This window comes from Bos indicus, chromosome X, assembly GCF_029378745.1.
Source record: "Bos indicus isolate NIAB-ARS_2022 breed Sahiwal x Tharparkar chromosome X, NIAB-ARS_B.indTharparkar_mat_pri_1.0, whole genome shotgun sequence".
Taxonomy (NCBI): Eukaryota; Metazoa; Chordata; class Mammalia; order Artiodactyla; family Bovidae; genus Bos; species Bos indicus.
Genome location: NC_091789.1, coordinates 16,390,593 through 16,405,123, shown reverse-complemented (window position 1 = coordinate 16,405,123; position 14,531 = coordinate 16,390,593).

The window sequence follows — 14,531 nt, the reverse complement described above, 5'->3', positions numbered from 1 at the left end:
ACTGAGCTCCCTTAATGTGGAAGAATCAACTATAGGAAATGGCCACCAACAAGGGCTAAAAAGAGGATTTTTTAAAAAATAGATAAGGCTGAAAATTTTCACCTTGGTAAGCTAGCTGAAAACTGCCCGTTATGGGAAGGCGAGATGGAGAAGTAAATTTGATTGAGGTTAGTAGAGGGAAGGTCAGAGAACTTCAGTAGGACAGGTCTGGGAACCGTGGTGCTGGGAGGTGCACAGAGTAAGCCTTGGACAGTCAGGAACAATGGGCAGACGGGGTGGCAGAGGCCCCAAATGGACAGCAGGATCCCAAACCACAACTGTGTGCTTTATCATTTTTTTAATTAGCTTTTTGAGAAATAATTTACATAAGGTAAAATTTACTCTTTTAAAGTACACATTAGTGAGTTTTGAGAAACATAAACAGTCATGTAACTACAACCCTAGTCAAGATCCAAGCTATTTTCACCACATCAAAGACTTCATTTGTGCCCCTTTGAAGTCAGTCCCCTCTCACACCCTGGTCTGTTTTCTCTCTCTGTGGCTTTGCCTTTTCCAGAACTCCATATAAATGGAAACATATAAGATGTAGTCTTTTGTATCTGAGTTCTTGTAATCATCAGGCTTTCGATACCCTCCAGTGTTGTGTTAGTAGTTCATTCTCTTTTTTATTGCTGAGTCGTAGTCCACTGTGCAACTGTACCGCAATTTGTTTATCAGTTCCCAAATGGCAGACATTTGAGTAGTTCTAAATTTTTGGCTTTTATGAATAAAGCTTCTGTGCACATTTGCATACAGATCTTTGTTCTAAATTTCTCTTGGGTGATTAAGAATTGGATTAATAGGAGACATGCGTATATATGTATGTATGTGTGTATCATAAGTGCATGCTTAATAAGAAATTGTCAAATTGTTTTTTAATGGCTTATTACTTTGCATTGCCACCAAAAATGCCTGAGAGTTTCCTACTTACTACCACAGGTAAGTTTTTGTCTTGTTTTAGATATTAGTCATTGCAGTAGGTGTGTAGTGATATCTCATGGTAGTTTTAATTTGTATTTCCTTAATAACTAAAGACATTGAGCATCTTTTCATGTACTTATTGATCATCCATGTATTTTCTTTGGTTAATGTCTATTCAAATATTCTTTCTTTTAAAAATTTAATTGCTTATCTTCCAACTATTGATAGCAAGAGTGTTATACGTTTCCTGAATACAAATCTTTTATCACACATGTTTTGCAAATATTTCCTCCCAGTATGTGGTTAGCCCCCTCCTTTATTACTTTCTTTTTTAATAAAGACTTTCAAAGACTAGCAATTTTTAACTTTTATGAAGTCCAGTTTATCTATTTATAGCCTCTTATGGTTCATGCTTTTATGTCAAATCTGATTTCATCAAAATTTAAAACTTCTATTCTTCAAAGGTAAATGTTAAAAAAATGAAAATATAAACCACAGAATGGGAGGAAATAATTGTAATAAAATATTTGCTGAGGAACTTGGATCCGGTGTGTGTCTATATCTATTTATAGATATATCTGTATATATCTATATATATGTATATCTATCTATAGATGTATCTATAGAGAGAAAGAGACAGAGACAGAAAGAGAAACTCCAGCATAAGAAAGCAAACAACCTAATTTTAAAAGATGGCAAAGAAGATATAAGGATGGCAAATAAACCATACAAATATGTTCAACATGGTTATTATTAGGTAAATTCAAATTCAACTCTGCCATGACAATAGGAAAAACTAGAAATGAAAAGGCAAGGGAAAAGAAGAAATTGAGAAAAACAAAGGGGCCAGTGGAGGAAAGGTAAAGACAGGAGAGAGAAGAGGAGAAGGAGGTGGATGGCTTGAGAGGAGAGGATGTCAGCAAAGGAAGGGAAAGAACAGAAAGCCCGTCAGCACAGGGTCCATTTGGGTCCCAGGAACACCTTTCAGGGGGCTTCCCATGTGGCTCAGCAGTAAAGAATGTGCCTGCCAAGAGGAGACTCAGGTTCAACTCCTAGGTCAGGAAAATCCCCTGAAGAAGGAAATGGCAACCCACTCTGGTATTCTTGCCCAGGAAATCCCATGGACAGAGGAGCTTGGCAGGCTACAGTCCATGGGGTCTCAAAAGAGATGGACCTGACTTAGCAACTAAACAACAACAGCTATCAGAGCACTAATGGAGTCTATCTCCTTTCTGTAGGGTGGGAGTTGTTCCCCATCTTTCCACTGGGATTCCACTGTGGCCCAATGGGCCAAAATCTTTTTGAGATTCTCAACAGCTGGGATCTTCCGAGTCAGTGGCTTTTGGGTATAGTATCAATCAATCCACGTTGAGCAGTCATTTGCATTTGTTATTTGGTAAGAGGAAATCAATTTGAATATAGACAAGCTATAAGATGCCTTCATTCCATTAGACAAAAAACTATTAATAGATAAGCCCCCTGCTTGAATTAAAATTGAGAATGACATCCCAGACATGTGTAACTCTAGTTTATGACATACTTTTTCTCCTTCCCTCTTCAAGGCAAAAGATACAGTGTCCTGTCAGTAAAGACACTTTCTAATGAGGCGGCAAGAAAGCAAAGGTCTTTCGTGCAATTGAAGATCAGGGCAAAAAGTACTCCTCCTGCATTTGCTTTGGTACAATTAATGATTGCTAAATTTAGCGTGGATTTTCAGAGGTATTTTCCCCTCCAGCCCTCCCCCAATAGGGCAAATGGCAGATAAAAATCTTCTACTGATGGTCAGCAAGTTATCACAGCATACTTGTGTGGAGTCTGAGTTTTGTAGTCAATGGTTTATTTAGCTACTTTCTTTAGGGGCCTACATCACATCAAAGAAATACTTTGTAAAGTAAGAAGCAAGCAACTAGCCTCAAGAATAAAAGATTCAACACAAATAGAATGCATGCTATGCTTACCGATGCCATTTAAATCAGCAAACAGCAGCTAATGATGTCAGCAGCCATATCTTGTGTGTTGGAAGACACAGGGACCAGTCTAATAGAAGATTCAGAGTCAGGATAGCTCTTGGCATGCGGCTCCTCCCTAAGGTCCATTTTAGATGGAAGTGGTGCCCCAGCATCTCGGGTGCCCAGGAGCACTGCCCTAGCTTCCCAGCTGAGCTCCTTGTCAGTAGGCTGCTCTCAAAGTGGCTGCCTTCACTGTAATATCGTCTCAGTTTCTCTTCAGAGAGATAACTGCTTTCACACTGACCTGCTGCAGAGCCGTCCTGGGGGTTGGGCCCTGGACTTCTCTGCTTTCTCCCTCTCTCCTGTTCCCCTCCGCATGGATATCACTTCAGCGTTGTTCTGGGACACTTCTGAATTATCAGCTTGAACTCTGCTCGCCCTAAAAAATTCATGCAGAAGCTCCCCAGGCAGTTTTCAAGAGCCAACCTCTGTCTGCTGCAACTGCCACTCTAGCCTCAATCAGAGTGGCCTCTGTTCCAATCTCTGGGGCTGACGGTGTGAGGTCCTGGGGGTCAGACACGTGTTCTGCTGGGATTGAAAGCAGAACCCCCCAGGCTTGACTGGGAAACATCCCTGTTGAGCCAGGTTGCCTCTGTCAGTGGCAAGTCTGTGGAGGAATATACCTTGCTATCTCCTTGCTGGGCAACCTTTACCTAGGCTACTTGGATGAAGAGTGTACACTCTAAATACGTAGATTTCATTTTTGTTTGTCAGTCAGACCTCAGTAAAGCTCTGGGGGAGAAAAAATAAATTTAAAAAGAAAAGCAGTATTTTATACCACTGAACTATACACTTAAAATGTTAAGATGGTAAATTTTATAGTATATGTGTTTTACCACAAAAAAAAAAAAGTTGAAAAAAAATGCAAGAATTCAGCTTTCAGTTCAGTTCAGTTCAGTTCAGTCGCTCAGTTGTGTCCGACTCTTTGCAACCCCATGAATCGCAGCACGCCAGGCCTCCCTGTCCATCACCAACTCCCGGAGTTCACCCAGACTCACATCCATCGAGTCAGTGATGCCATCCAGCCATCTCATCCTCTGTCGTCCCCTTCTCCTCCTGCCCCCAATCCCTCCCAGCATCACAGTCTTTTCCAATGAGTCAACTCTTCACATGAGGTGGCCAAAGTACTGGAGTTTCAGCTTTAGCATCATTCCTTCCAAAGAAATCCCAGGGCTGATCTCCTTCAGAATGGACTGGTTGGATCTCCTTGCAGTCCAAGGGACTCTCAAGAGTCTTCTCCAACACCACAGTTCAAAAGCATCAATTCTTTGGCACTCAGCTTTCTTCACAGTCCAACTCTCACATCCATACATGACCATAGGAAAAACCATAGCCTTGACTAGACGATCCTTTGTTGGCAAAGTAATGTCTCTGCTTTTGAATATGCTGCTTCATAGCCCACATCATTATGCAATAGGCAGCATAATAGTTAACGGTATCAGTTTTGCAGCTGGCCATCTTAGTTTCTACGCCAACTCTGACCATGGGCAAGTTACTTCTCTGGGCCTCAGGATCCTCATCTATAAAATGGGAATATTGAAAAAGAATAGGTATGGATGTCAGTAAATGAATCACTTTGCTGTACACCTGAAGCTAACACAACATTGTTGATCAACTACCCACCAATATAAAATAAGTTAAAAAATAAATAAAATGGGAACAATAATCATAACTACCTGACAGGATTGCTGTGAGCATTAAATGAATGAAGACTTAGGAAGCACTTAGAATAAGGCCTCAGCATTATAAACACATTGTAATTCTTAATTATTATTACGATCCTTGGTTACTTGTCATGACCTCTCTATGAACTTTCAAGGTCACAGACAGACCCCTCCTACTGAAGCCAACACACACACACACACACACACACCCTTTGTGCACTCTCAGCATTCTCTAAGGCTCACACCGATTTCATGAACAAACCCCAAGGTTGGAAAATGAAATGTCAGCTTAGGACCAAACAACTACTTTGTCAATCCCTGATGGACATTAACCAGTTCCCTTTGGCTGCAGGACAAAGTTCTGCATTTTTCTTTTAATGGAAGGAGGTTAATCCAACCTAATCATAACACACTTAGACTGGACAGATTTACTGATTTGCTTACGTTTGGGAGGATATGAATCTTTTAAAACACTTACATAAAACAATTGCCCTTTGAACTACAGACTACTAATTTAGTGAGTTACTTCACTATTTCTAGATGCTCTGATAACTGAGGTTAATGAGACAGCCACACGAACAGACAAGAGGCTGGATCGAAGTAGGAAAGGCAAATTCACAATCTAGGACAAAATGACAAGAAATTCAGACTCTATCTCCAAGGTAGTTCTGTCCTTTTTTATATTATGTAAAGTGCTGAATTTAATATGAGGTAAAGCACAATATTATGTAAAGCACTAAGGATGTGCGTCAATTGAACAGCGTAATATCCGAAAGAGATATCATCAGGAACAGAAAACTGAGCAACAGTCTGCAAAAAAGGAGCAGTGAGTGAAACCCTGACAACCGACTTCTCTTTACAGCAAGACACTGAGGACGAAAAGGAGCTGCCACAGACTGAATATCTATTCCAGGCTAAATTCTATATACACCTGACCACACCACTTCCTCACAACATTCTATACGGTATTATTATTCCCATTTTTCAGATGCAGGAAATTGAGCTTGTGAAAGATTGCCCAACATGCCAGAGAACCCCCAGCAAGAAAGTGGGTGAACTGTGGTCTAAAACTGAGCTTATAATCCAAAAGACATCTTGGTTTTCTAAAAACACTTTATGATTGGTTACTGTTGGTGAGAAAAAAAAAAAAAAGCTTTCATGTTTTGTAAGTTGACCTTACTGACAAACTTGCAAAAACAAACTTAGCTCGGTTTCATTGTTGTTGTTTAGTCCTTGAGTCGTGTCCAACTCTTTGCGACCCCATGGCCAGGAGCCCTCTCGGCTCCGCTGTTCATGGGATTCTCCAGGCAAGAATACTGGAGTGGGTTGCCATTTCCATCGACAGGGAATTTTCCCAAACCAGAGACTGCATCTGCATCTCTTACCTCTCCTGCCCTGGCAGGCACTGGCAGGCAGATTTGTTACTGCTGAGCCACCAGGGAAGCCCTTGCATTATCTTACTGATTATAATTATTTTCTGATTGTGTCTTTTTACTAGCTAGAAGATTATACTATTTGCAAATAATGCTGGGTTTTTTTCCTCTGTCTTTTCCCCCAATCAAGACACTTTTTTCTTTTTATTCCTTTATAACATTGGGCAGATACCTCATCAGTTCAGTTCAGCCACTCAGTCATGTCCGACTCTTTGCGAACCCATAGACTGCAGCACGCCTGGCTTCCCTGTCCACTACCATATCCAAGAGCCTACCCAAACTCATGTCCAGTGAGGTGGTGATGCCATCCAACCATCTCATGCTCTGTCGTCCCCTTCTCCTCCCGCCTTCAATCGTTCCCAGATCAGGGTCTTTTCAAATGAGTCAGTTCTTTGCATCAGGTGGCCAAAGTACTGGAGTTTCAGCTCAGCATCAATCCTTCCAATTAATACTCAGGACTGATCTCCTTTCGGATGGACTAGTTGGAACTCCTTGCTGTCCAAGGAACTCTCAACAGTCTTCTCCAACACCACAGTTCAAGAGCATCAGTTCTTTGGTGCTCAGCTTTCTTTATGGTCCAACTCTCACATCCATACATGACTACTGGAAAAACCATAGCTTTGACAACACGGACCTTTGTTGACAAAGTAGTGTGTCTGCTTTTTAATATTCTGTCTAAGTTGGTCATAGCTTTTCTTCCAAGGAGAAAGCATCTTTTAATTTCATGACTGCAGTCACCATCTGCAGTGATTTTGGAGCCCCCCAAAATAGTCTGTCACTGTTTCCATTCTTCCCCATCTATTTGCCATGAAGTGATGGGACCAGATGCCATGATCTTAGTTTTCTGAATGTTTAGTATTAAGCCAACTTTTTCACTCTCCTCTTTCAATTTCATTAAGGGGGTCTTTAGTTCTTCTTCACTTTCTGCCATAAGGGTGGTGTCATCTATATATCTGAGGTTATTGATAGTTCTTCTGGAAATCTTGATTCCAGCTTGTGCTTCATCCAGCCCAGCATTTCACATGATGTACTCTACATATAAGTTAAATAAGCCACGTGACAAAAGACAGCCTTGACGTACTCCTTTCCTGATTTAGAACCAGTCTGTTGTTCCATGCCTGGTTATAACTGTTGCTTCTTGACCTGCATACAGATTTCTCAGGAGGCAGGTCAGATGCAGTACTTGGATTCAATCTCAAAAACGACAGAATGATCTCTGTTCGTTTCCAAGGCAAACCATTCAATATCACAGTAATCTAAGTCTATGCCCCGACCAATAATGCTGAAGAAGCGGAAGCTGAATGGTTCTGTGAAGACCTACAAGACCTTCTAGAACTAATATCCAAAAAGGATGTCCTTTTCATTATAGGGCACTGAAATGCAAACATAGGAAGTCAAGAGATACCTAGAGTAACAGGCAAATTTAGCCTTGGAGTACAAAACAGGTCAAAAGGTAACAGAGTTTTGCCAAAAGAATACACTGATCATAGCAAACACCCTCTTCCAACAACACAAGAGAAGACTCTATACATGAACATCACAAGATGTTCAATAGCAAAATCAGATTGATTCTATTCTTTGCGGCCAAAGATAGAGAAACTATATACAGTCAGCAAAAACAAGACAGGGAGATGACTGTGACTCAGATCATGAACTCCTTATTGGCAAATTCAGACTTAAATTGGACCTAACAGAAGGAGAAGATATAAAGAAGAGGGGACAAGAATACACAGAAGAACTATACAAAAAAGATCTTCATGACCCAGAAAATCACAGTGGTATGATCACTCACCTAGAGCCAGACATCCTGGAGTGCGAAGTCAAGTGGGCCTTAGGAAGCATCACTATGAACAAAGCTAGTGGAGGTGATGGAATTCCAGTTGAGCTATTTCAAATCCTAAAAGATGATGCTGTGAAAGTGCTGTACTCAATATGCCAGCAAATTTGGAAAACTCAGCAGTGGCCACAGGACTGGAAAAGGTCCGTTTTCATTCCAATCCCAAAGAAAGGCAATGCCAAAGAATGCTCACACTACCGCACAATTGCACTCATCTCACACGCTAGCAAAGTAATGCTCAAAATTCTCCAAGCCAGGCTTTAACAGTATGTGAACAGTGAACTTCCAGATGTTTAAGTTGGATTTAGAAAAGGCAGAGGAACCAGAGATCAAATTGCCAACATCTGTTGGATTATCAAAAAAGCAAAAGAGTTCCAGAAAAACATCTATTTCTGCTTTATTGACTATGCCAAAGCCTTTGACTATGTGGATCACCACAAACTGTGGAAAATTCTGAAAGCGATGGGAATACCAGGCCATCTAACCTGCCTCTTGAGAAATCTGTATGCAGGTCAAGAAGCAACAGTTAGAACTGGACATGGAACAACAGACTGGTTCCTAATAGGAAAAAGAGTACATCAAGGCTGTATATTGTCACCTTGCTTATTTAATTTCTATGCAGAGTACATCATGAGAAATGCTGGGCTTGATGAAGCACAAGCAGGAATCAAGATTGCCAGGAGAAATATCAATAACTCAGATATGCAGATGATACCACCCTTATGGCAGAAAGTGAAGAAGACCTAAAGAGCCCCTTGATGAAAGTGAAAGAGGAGAGTGAAAAAATTGGCTTAAAACTCAACATTCAGAAAGCGAAGATCATGGCATCTGGTCCCATCACTTCATGGGAAATAGATGGGGAAACAGTGGAAACAGTGTCAGACTTTATTTTTTGGGGCTCCAAAATCACTGCAGATGGTGATTGCAGCCATGAAATTAAAAGATGCTTGCTCCTTGGAAGAAAAGCTATGACCAACCTAGACAGCATATTAAAAAACAGAGACATTACCAACAAAGATCTGTCTAGTCAAGGCTATGATTTTTCCAGTAGTCATGTATGGATGTGAGAGTTTGACTGTGAAGAAAGCTGAGCGCCAAAGAATTGATGCTTTTGAACTGTGGTGTTGGAGAAGACTCTTGAGAGTCCCTTGGACTGCAAGGAGTTCCAATCAGTTCATCCTAAAGGAAATCAGTCCTGAATATTCATTGGAAGGACTGATGCTGAGCTGAAACTCCAGTACTTTGGCCACCTGATGCAAAGAACTGACTCATTTGAAAAGACCCTGATGCTGGGAATGATTGAAGGCGGGAGGAGAAGGGGACGACAGAGGATGAGATGGTTGGATGGCATCACCGACTCAATGGACATGAGTTTGAATAAACTCCAGGAGTTGGTGATGGACAGGGAGGCCTGGAGTCCTGCAGTCTATGGCATCACAAAGAGTCGGACACAACTGAGCAACTGAGCTGAACTGAAGACTTAAATTGAAGAAAGTAGGGAAAAGCACTAGACCATTCAGGTATGACCTAAATCAAAACCCTTATGATTATACAGCAGAACCGACAAATAGAATCAAGGGATTAGATCTTGACATAGACAGAGTGCCTAAAGAACTATGGACAGAGGTTCATTGCATTATATAGAAGGCAGTGATCAAGACCATCCCCCAAAAAAAGAAATGCAAAAAGGCAAAATGGTTTTCTGAGGAGGCCTTACAAATAGCTCAGAAAAGAAGAGAAGTGAAAAACAAAGGAGAAAAGGAAAGATATACCCATTTGAATGCAGAGTTCCAAAGAATAGCAAGGAGAGATAAGAAAGCCTTCTTCACTGATCAGTGCAAAGAAATAGAATGGGAAAGACTAGAGATCTCTTCAAGAAAATTAGAGATGCCAAGGGAACATCTCATGCAAAAATGGGCTCAATAAAGGATAGAAATGGTATGGACCTAACCAAAGCAGAAGATATTAAGAAGAGGTGGCAAGAAGACACAGAAGAACTGTACGAAAAAGATCTTCATGACCCAGACAACCATGATGGTGTGATCACTCACCTAGAGCCAGACATCCTGGAATGTGAAGTCACGTGGGCCTTAGGAAACATCACTATAAACAAAGGTAGTAGAGGATACCTCATACTTTGTTTAATACTAACAGTGATATTGTCCCTGATTTTTTTTCTAAAGGGAATGCCTCTTAAGGTTTCTTCATAAATTATGAGGTACATTGCAAGTTTTTGATATATCCTTTACTAGCTTAGTAAACTTTCCATCCCCATCTAAAAAAAACTGAATTTGGTATCAAAAACTGTATTTACTACATCAGACCACCAGTTCAATATTTATGTTTGATAAAACCAATATCCACAAGAAAGACTCAAAGCTACCTATGCCTTCTCAGTAGAATAATTGTCTGGGAATTTCACCACTGCCCAAGGACCCTGAGTAGTATATGCAAAGGGTGAGGTGGCAGATAAAGTAGAGAGAGGGGAGATCAATGAAGCACAGAGGAATCAAAAGAAAAGCATTAAGAATCAAAAGAATGGGTCATTGACAACACATTACCTCAGTGAAGCAGTTTTGAACTTGGATTACTAGATCTCTCTATGTCTTTGACCCTTTACTTGGATCACATCTACTCAAATATGACCCAACAGAAATGGCCATTTTACCCAACTGAAGCACCTGGAGTAATAGGGAAAAAACGTTGAATTTGGGTTCTGGTCTCAGCCCCATCACTGTGGAAGCAATTCACAATTTCTCTGGACTTCAGCTTCATCCTGTTAAAAAGAAGGTGGGGGGATTAGGATTTCTGGAATGATGGAAGCAAAGAACTCAGTTAACCCTCTCCAGCAAAATAGCAAACTGTTGAAATTTATATAGAATAATCATTTAAAATCTTGGGATATTGTCTTCAGTTCAGTCCAGTTGCTCAGTCGTGTCCGACTCTTTGCAACCCCATGAACCACAGCACACCAGGCCTCACTGTCCATCACCAACTCCCGGAGTTCACCCAAACCCATGTCCATTGAGTCGGTGATGCCATCCAACCATCTCATCCTCTATCGTCCCCTTCTCCTCACGCCCTCAATCTTTCCCAGCATCAGGGTCTTTTCAAATGAGTCAGCTCTTCGCATCAGGTGGCCAAAGTATTGGAGTTTCAGCTTCAACATCAGTCCTACCAGTGTACAGCAAATAGAGAAACATTCACTGAAGCAAGGTCTGCAAGAACAGCAAAAGCCTTGCTCACCCCTCATAGTTCTGTGTTGCAGAAGCTCTAATTTGGGTACATGCCACCAGGAAGACAGGAGCTCCCTATATCCACAGTTTCCAGTGTGGGGCTTTACCAGGGAGGGTCAGGACGCTGGTGTTTCTCATCTCCCTGGCATCATGTTGTACAAACTCTGTTCCAGTGTGGCCAAAAGAACTGGCTTCTTCTTCCCCCCACCAAGTCCCCACTTGTAGGGTGGAAGCTGTACCCCAGGTACAGCAAGCCAAGGATACTGGCCTGAATCACCCCAGCTTGCTCACAGGTTGAACGTTTTGAGCCTGGAGAGGCAAATGAAGAAGATCAGAAGTTGCCACAACTGCTCAGTATCAGAGAAGGCAATGGCACCCCACTCCAGTACTCTTGCCTGGAAAATCCCATGGACGGAGGACCCTGGTACGCTTCGGTCCATGGAGTCGCTGAGGGTTGGACACGACTGAGCAACTTCACTTTCAGTTTTCACTTTCATGCATTGGAGAAGGAAATGGCAACCCACTCCAGTATTCTTGCCTGGAGAATCCCAGGGACGGGGGAGCCTGGTGGGCTGCCGTCTATGGGGTCACACAGAGTCGGACACGACTGAAGTGACAGCCTCAGCAGCCATTCAGTATCAATCTCATAGGGAGAGGATGTCCACCTGGGAATATTTGTCTGGCCTCTGCTTCAGTATAGTGGCATAGGGATTCTTCCCAGAGGGAAAGGCAAACTATGAGGGTGAAGAGCTCCAGAGGTCTCATTCAAAAGGTGGAAAGAGTGAGGGAGCTCCCCAGGGCACCTTTTATAAGGGCACAAACCCTGTCCACGAGGGTTCCATCCTCATCACCCAATCACCCCAAAGTCCCTGCTTCCCCATATTATCACTTCATGTATTAGGATTCCAACATGTGAATTTTGTGGGGACACAAACATTCAGACCACACCATGCAAACTGAAGAACAGAATTTTTGAATGAAGAAAATTGAACAGACCTTCAGAGAAGTGTGGAGCATCATTTAGTACACCATTCTACCGCTGTTGTTTTTAATCATTTCCCTACTGCTTTCTCTTTATGCTGGTCATTTCCTTAAGACTGAGGATGAAAATATACAAATAGTCACGCTTCCTCATTTCCTAAACACAACTGTTTCATGACAGGCTTAAAAGAACAAGAGTTCATTTGTCTGTTACTTGTAGCCATGATTGCCTCATATATTTGCCAATTTGTGAACTGAAGGAGCAATCCCCTTGGGAGTAGAGCTAAGTTGTAGATTTCTAAAGCTAGCATTTGGGAACAAATGTGCCAAAATTTAATTCATATTTCAGAATTTTAGGTAAGCAGAAATTTAATCGTTGCAGTTATCTCTTACAAACTTCAATAGCTGTTATGTATTTGTTGTCACCTTTCTAGAAATTATTTATTGTGTTTAAACATATAAAACTGAATAATTAGAATAATTATCTCTAACCAAGAAAACAAAAGGCAAAGCATGAGAGAAGCTAATTATTTCTAGACTCCTCCCCTAAGTCACTTTCCGAGTCCTATTTTAATAGTTTACCCAGAGACAGGCTTAAGAGTACCAGTTTTGCTGAACGCTGGTTACCTAACAGCTCATCCTCTCAAATTACTGACCAAGGACTGGTCATTTTCAGAAATGGGACTTGAAACAAAATGGAAAACATTATGCTCCATTTCTTCTATAAAATTAGAATTCTGTCACAACATAGACCACTATGTGCAGGTCTGGGGAAGAGTCAAAACAGGAGAGTGAAATGAGAACGTTTGCTCATAATTTTACATAAGGGAGAGTAGCAGAATAACATACCAAAGAGAAAAGGTGCCTTCAATATGAAAAGCAAAGGAGGGTATAAAAAAATATATGAAACTCAAAACGGCACTGTGTTGTACTGAGAAGGCCACCCACCACGGGATTGTCACATGTGCTGAACCTTATGTGCTTAGTCACTCAGTCGTGTCCAGCTCTTTGCAACCCCATAGACTATAGCCCACAAGGATCCTCTGTCCACGGAATTCTCCAGGCAAGAATACTGGAGTGGGTTGCCATGCCCTCCTCCAGGGGATCTTCCCAACCCACGGATCGAACCCAGGTCTCCTGCATTGCAGGTGGATTCTTTACCATCTGAGCCACCAGGGAAGCCCTAATATTTCATTCTAGAACCTGGAGAAGGTGTTAGGATAGATGAAATTAAAATGAAGTAGTAAAAGGAATGACAATCAGCATAGAATAGAGGTTAAGAATACAAACTTAAGTCATTCTGTCTGGTTTCAAAGCTTGTATGGACAACTTACTAGCTGTATGACCTTGGGCAAGTTACTTACCTTCTCTTTGAAATGGGGTGACAATAATATCTACAAATATTCTTTGTTATGAAGATTAGAAGAGTCAATATTGCTATAAAAAATAGACTCTATGAGTGTAGTGTTCGTTGCTCAGTCTTTTCCGACTCTGTGACCCTATGGACTGTAGACGTCAGGCTCCTCTGTCCATGAAATTCTCCAGGCCAGAATACTGGAGTGAGTAGTCATTCCCTTCTCCAGGGGATCTTCCCAATCCAGGGATTGAACCCGGGTCTCTTGCACTGCAGGTGATTCTTTACCATCTGAGCCACCAGGGAAGCCCCAGTAAGCTCTATGGAAGTACTCAAAGAATTTAAAAAATAATTTCAATAATGATGACTTTATTTTTTCAGAGAACATTAGGGTTCACGTATCACTTATACAAATGTTATCTTGGTTAATACCCTCTGGGATATGCGTAAATAATCCCATTTTAGAGGTGAAAAAACGAAGTGCCAATAATGACAACAATCACTAACATATATGTGGCATCTATAGTGCACCAAGCACAGTAGTAATCCCTTTACACTTGAGTGTGTGCTCAGTCCCTCAGTTGTGTTCAAGTCTTTGTGACCCCGTAGACCGTAGCCCTCCAAGAGCTCTTCATGGGATTCTCCAGCCAAGAATACCAGAGTGGATTGCCATTTCCTCCTCCCAGGAATCTTCCTGACCCAGGACCACATCTCTGGCTCTCCTGCTTTGGCAGGTGACATCAAAATATGGTCATGCCTAAAACTTTATCATTCTAAACACAGGTATTAAAATGAAGGCAACTAATGCAACTAGGGATTACCATACTAAGTGAAGTAAGTCTCCTGCAGCTTTCTCTTTAATCCTTAAAATGTCTCTACAAGGTAAGGACTTTCCTACATATGTATATGTAACATATATGTATGTTGTGCTGGCTCAGGTGGTAAAGCATCTTCCTGTGATGCGGGAGACCTGGATTCGATCCCTGGGTCAGGAAGATCCCCTGGAGAAGGATAAGGCAACCCACTCCAGGACTCTTGCCTGGAGAATTCCATGGAC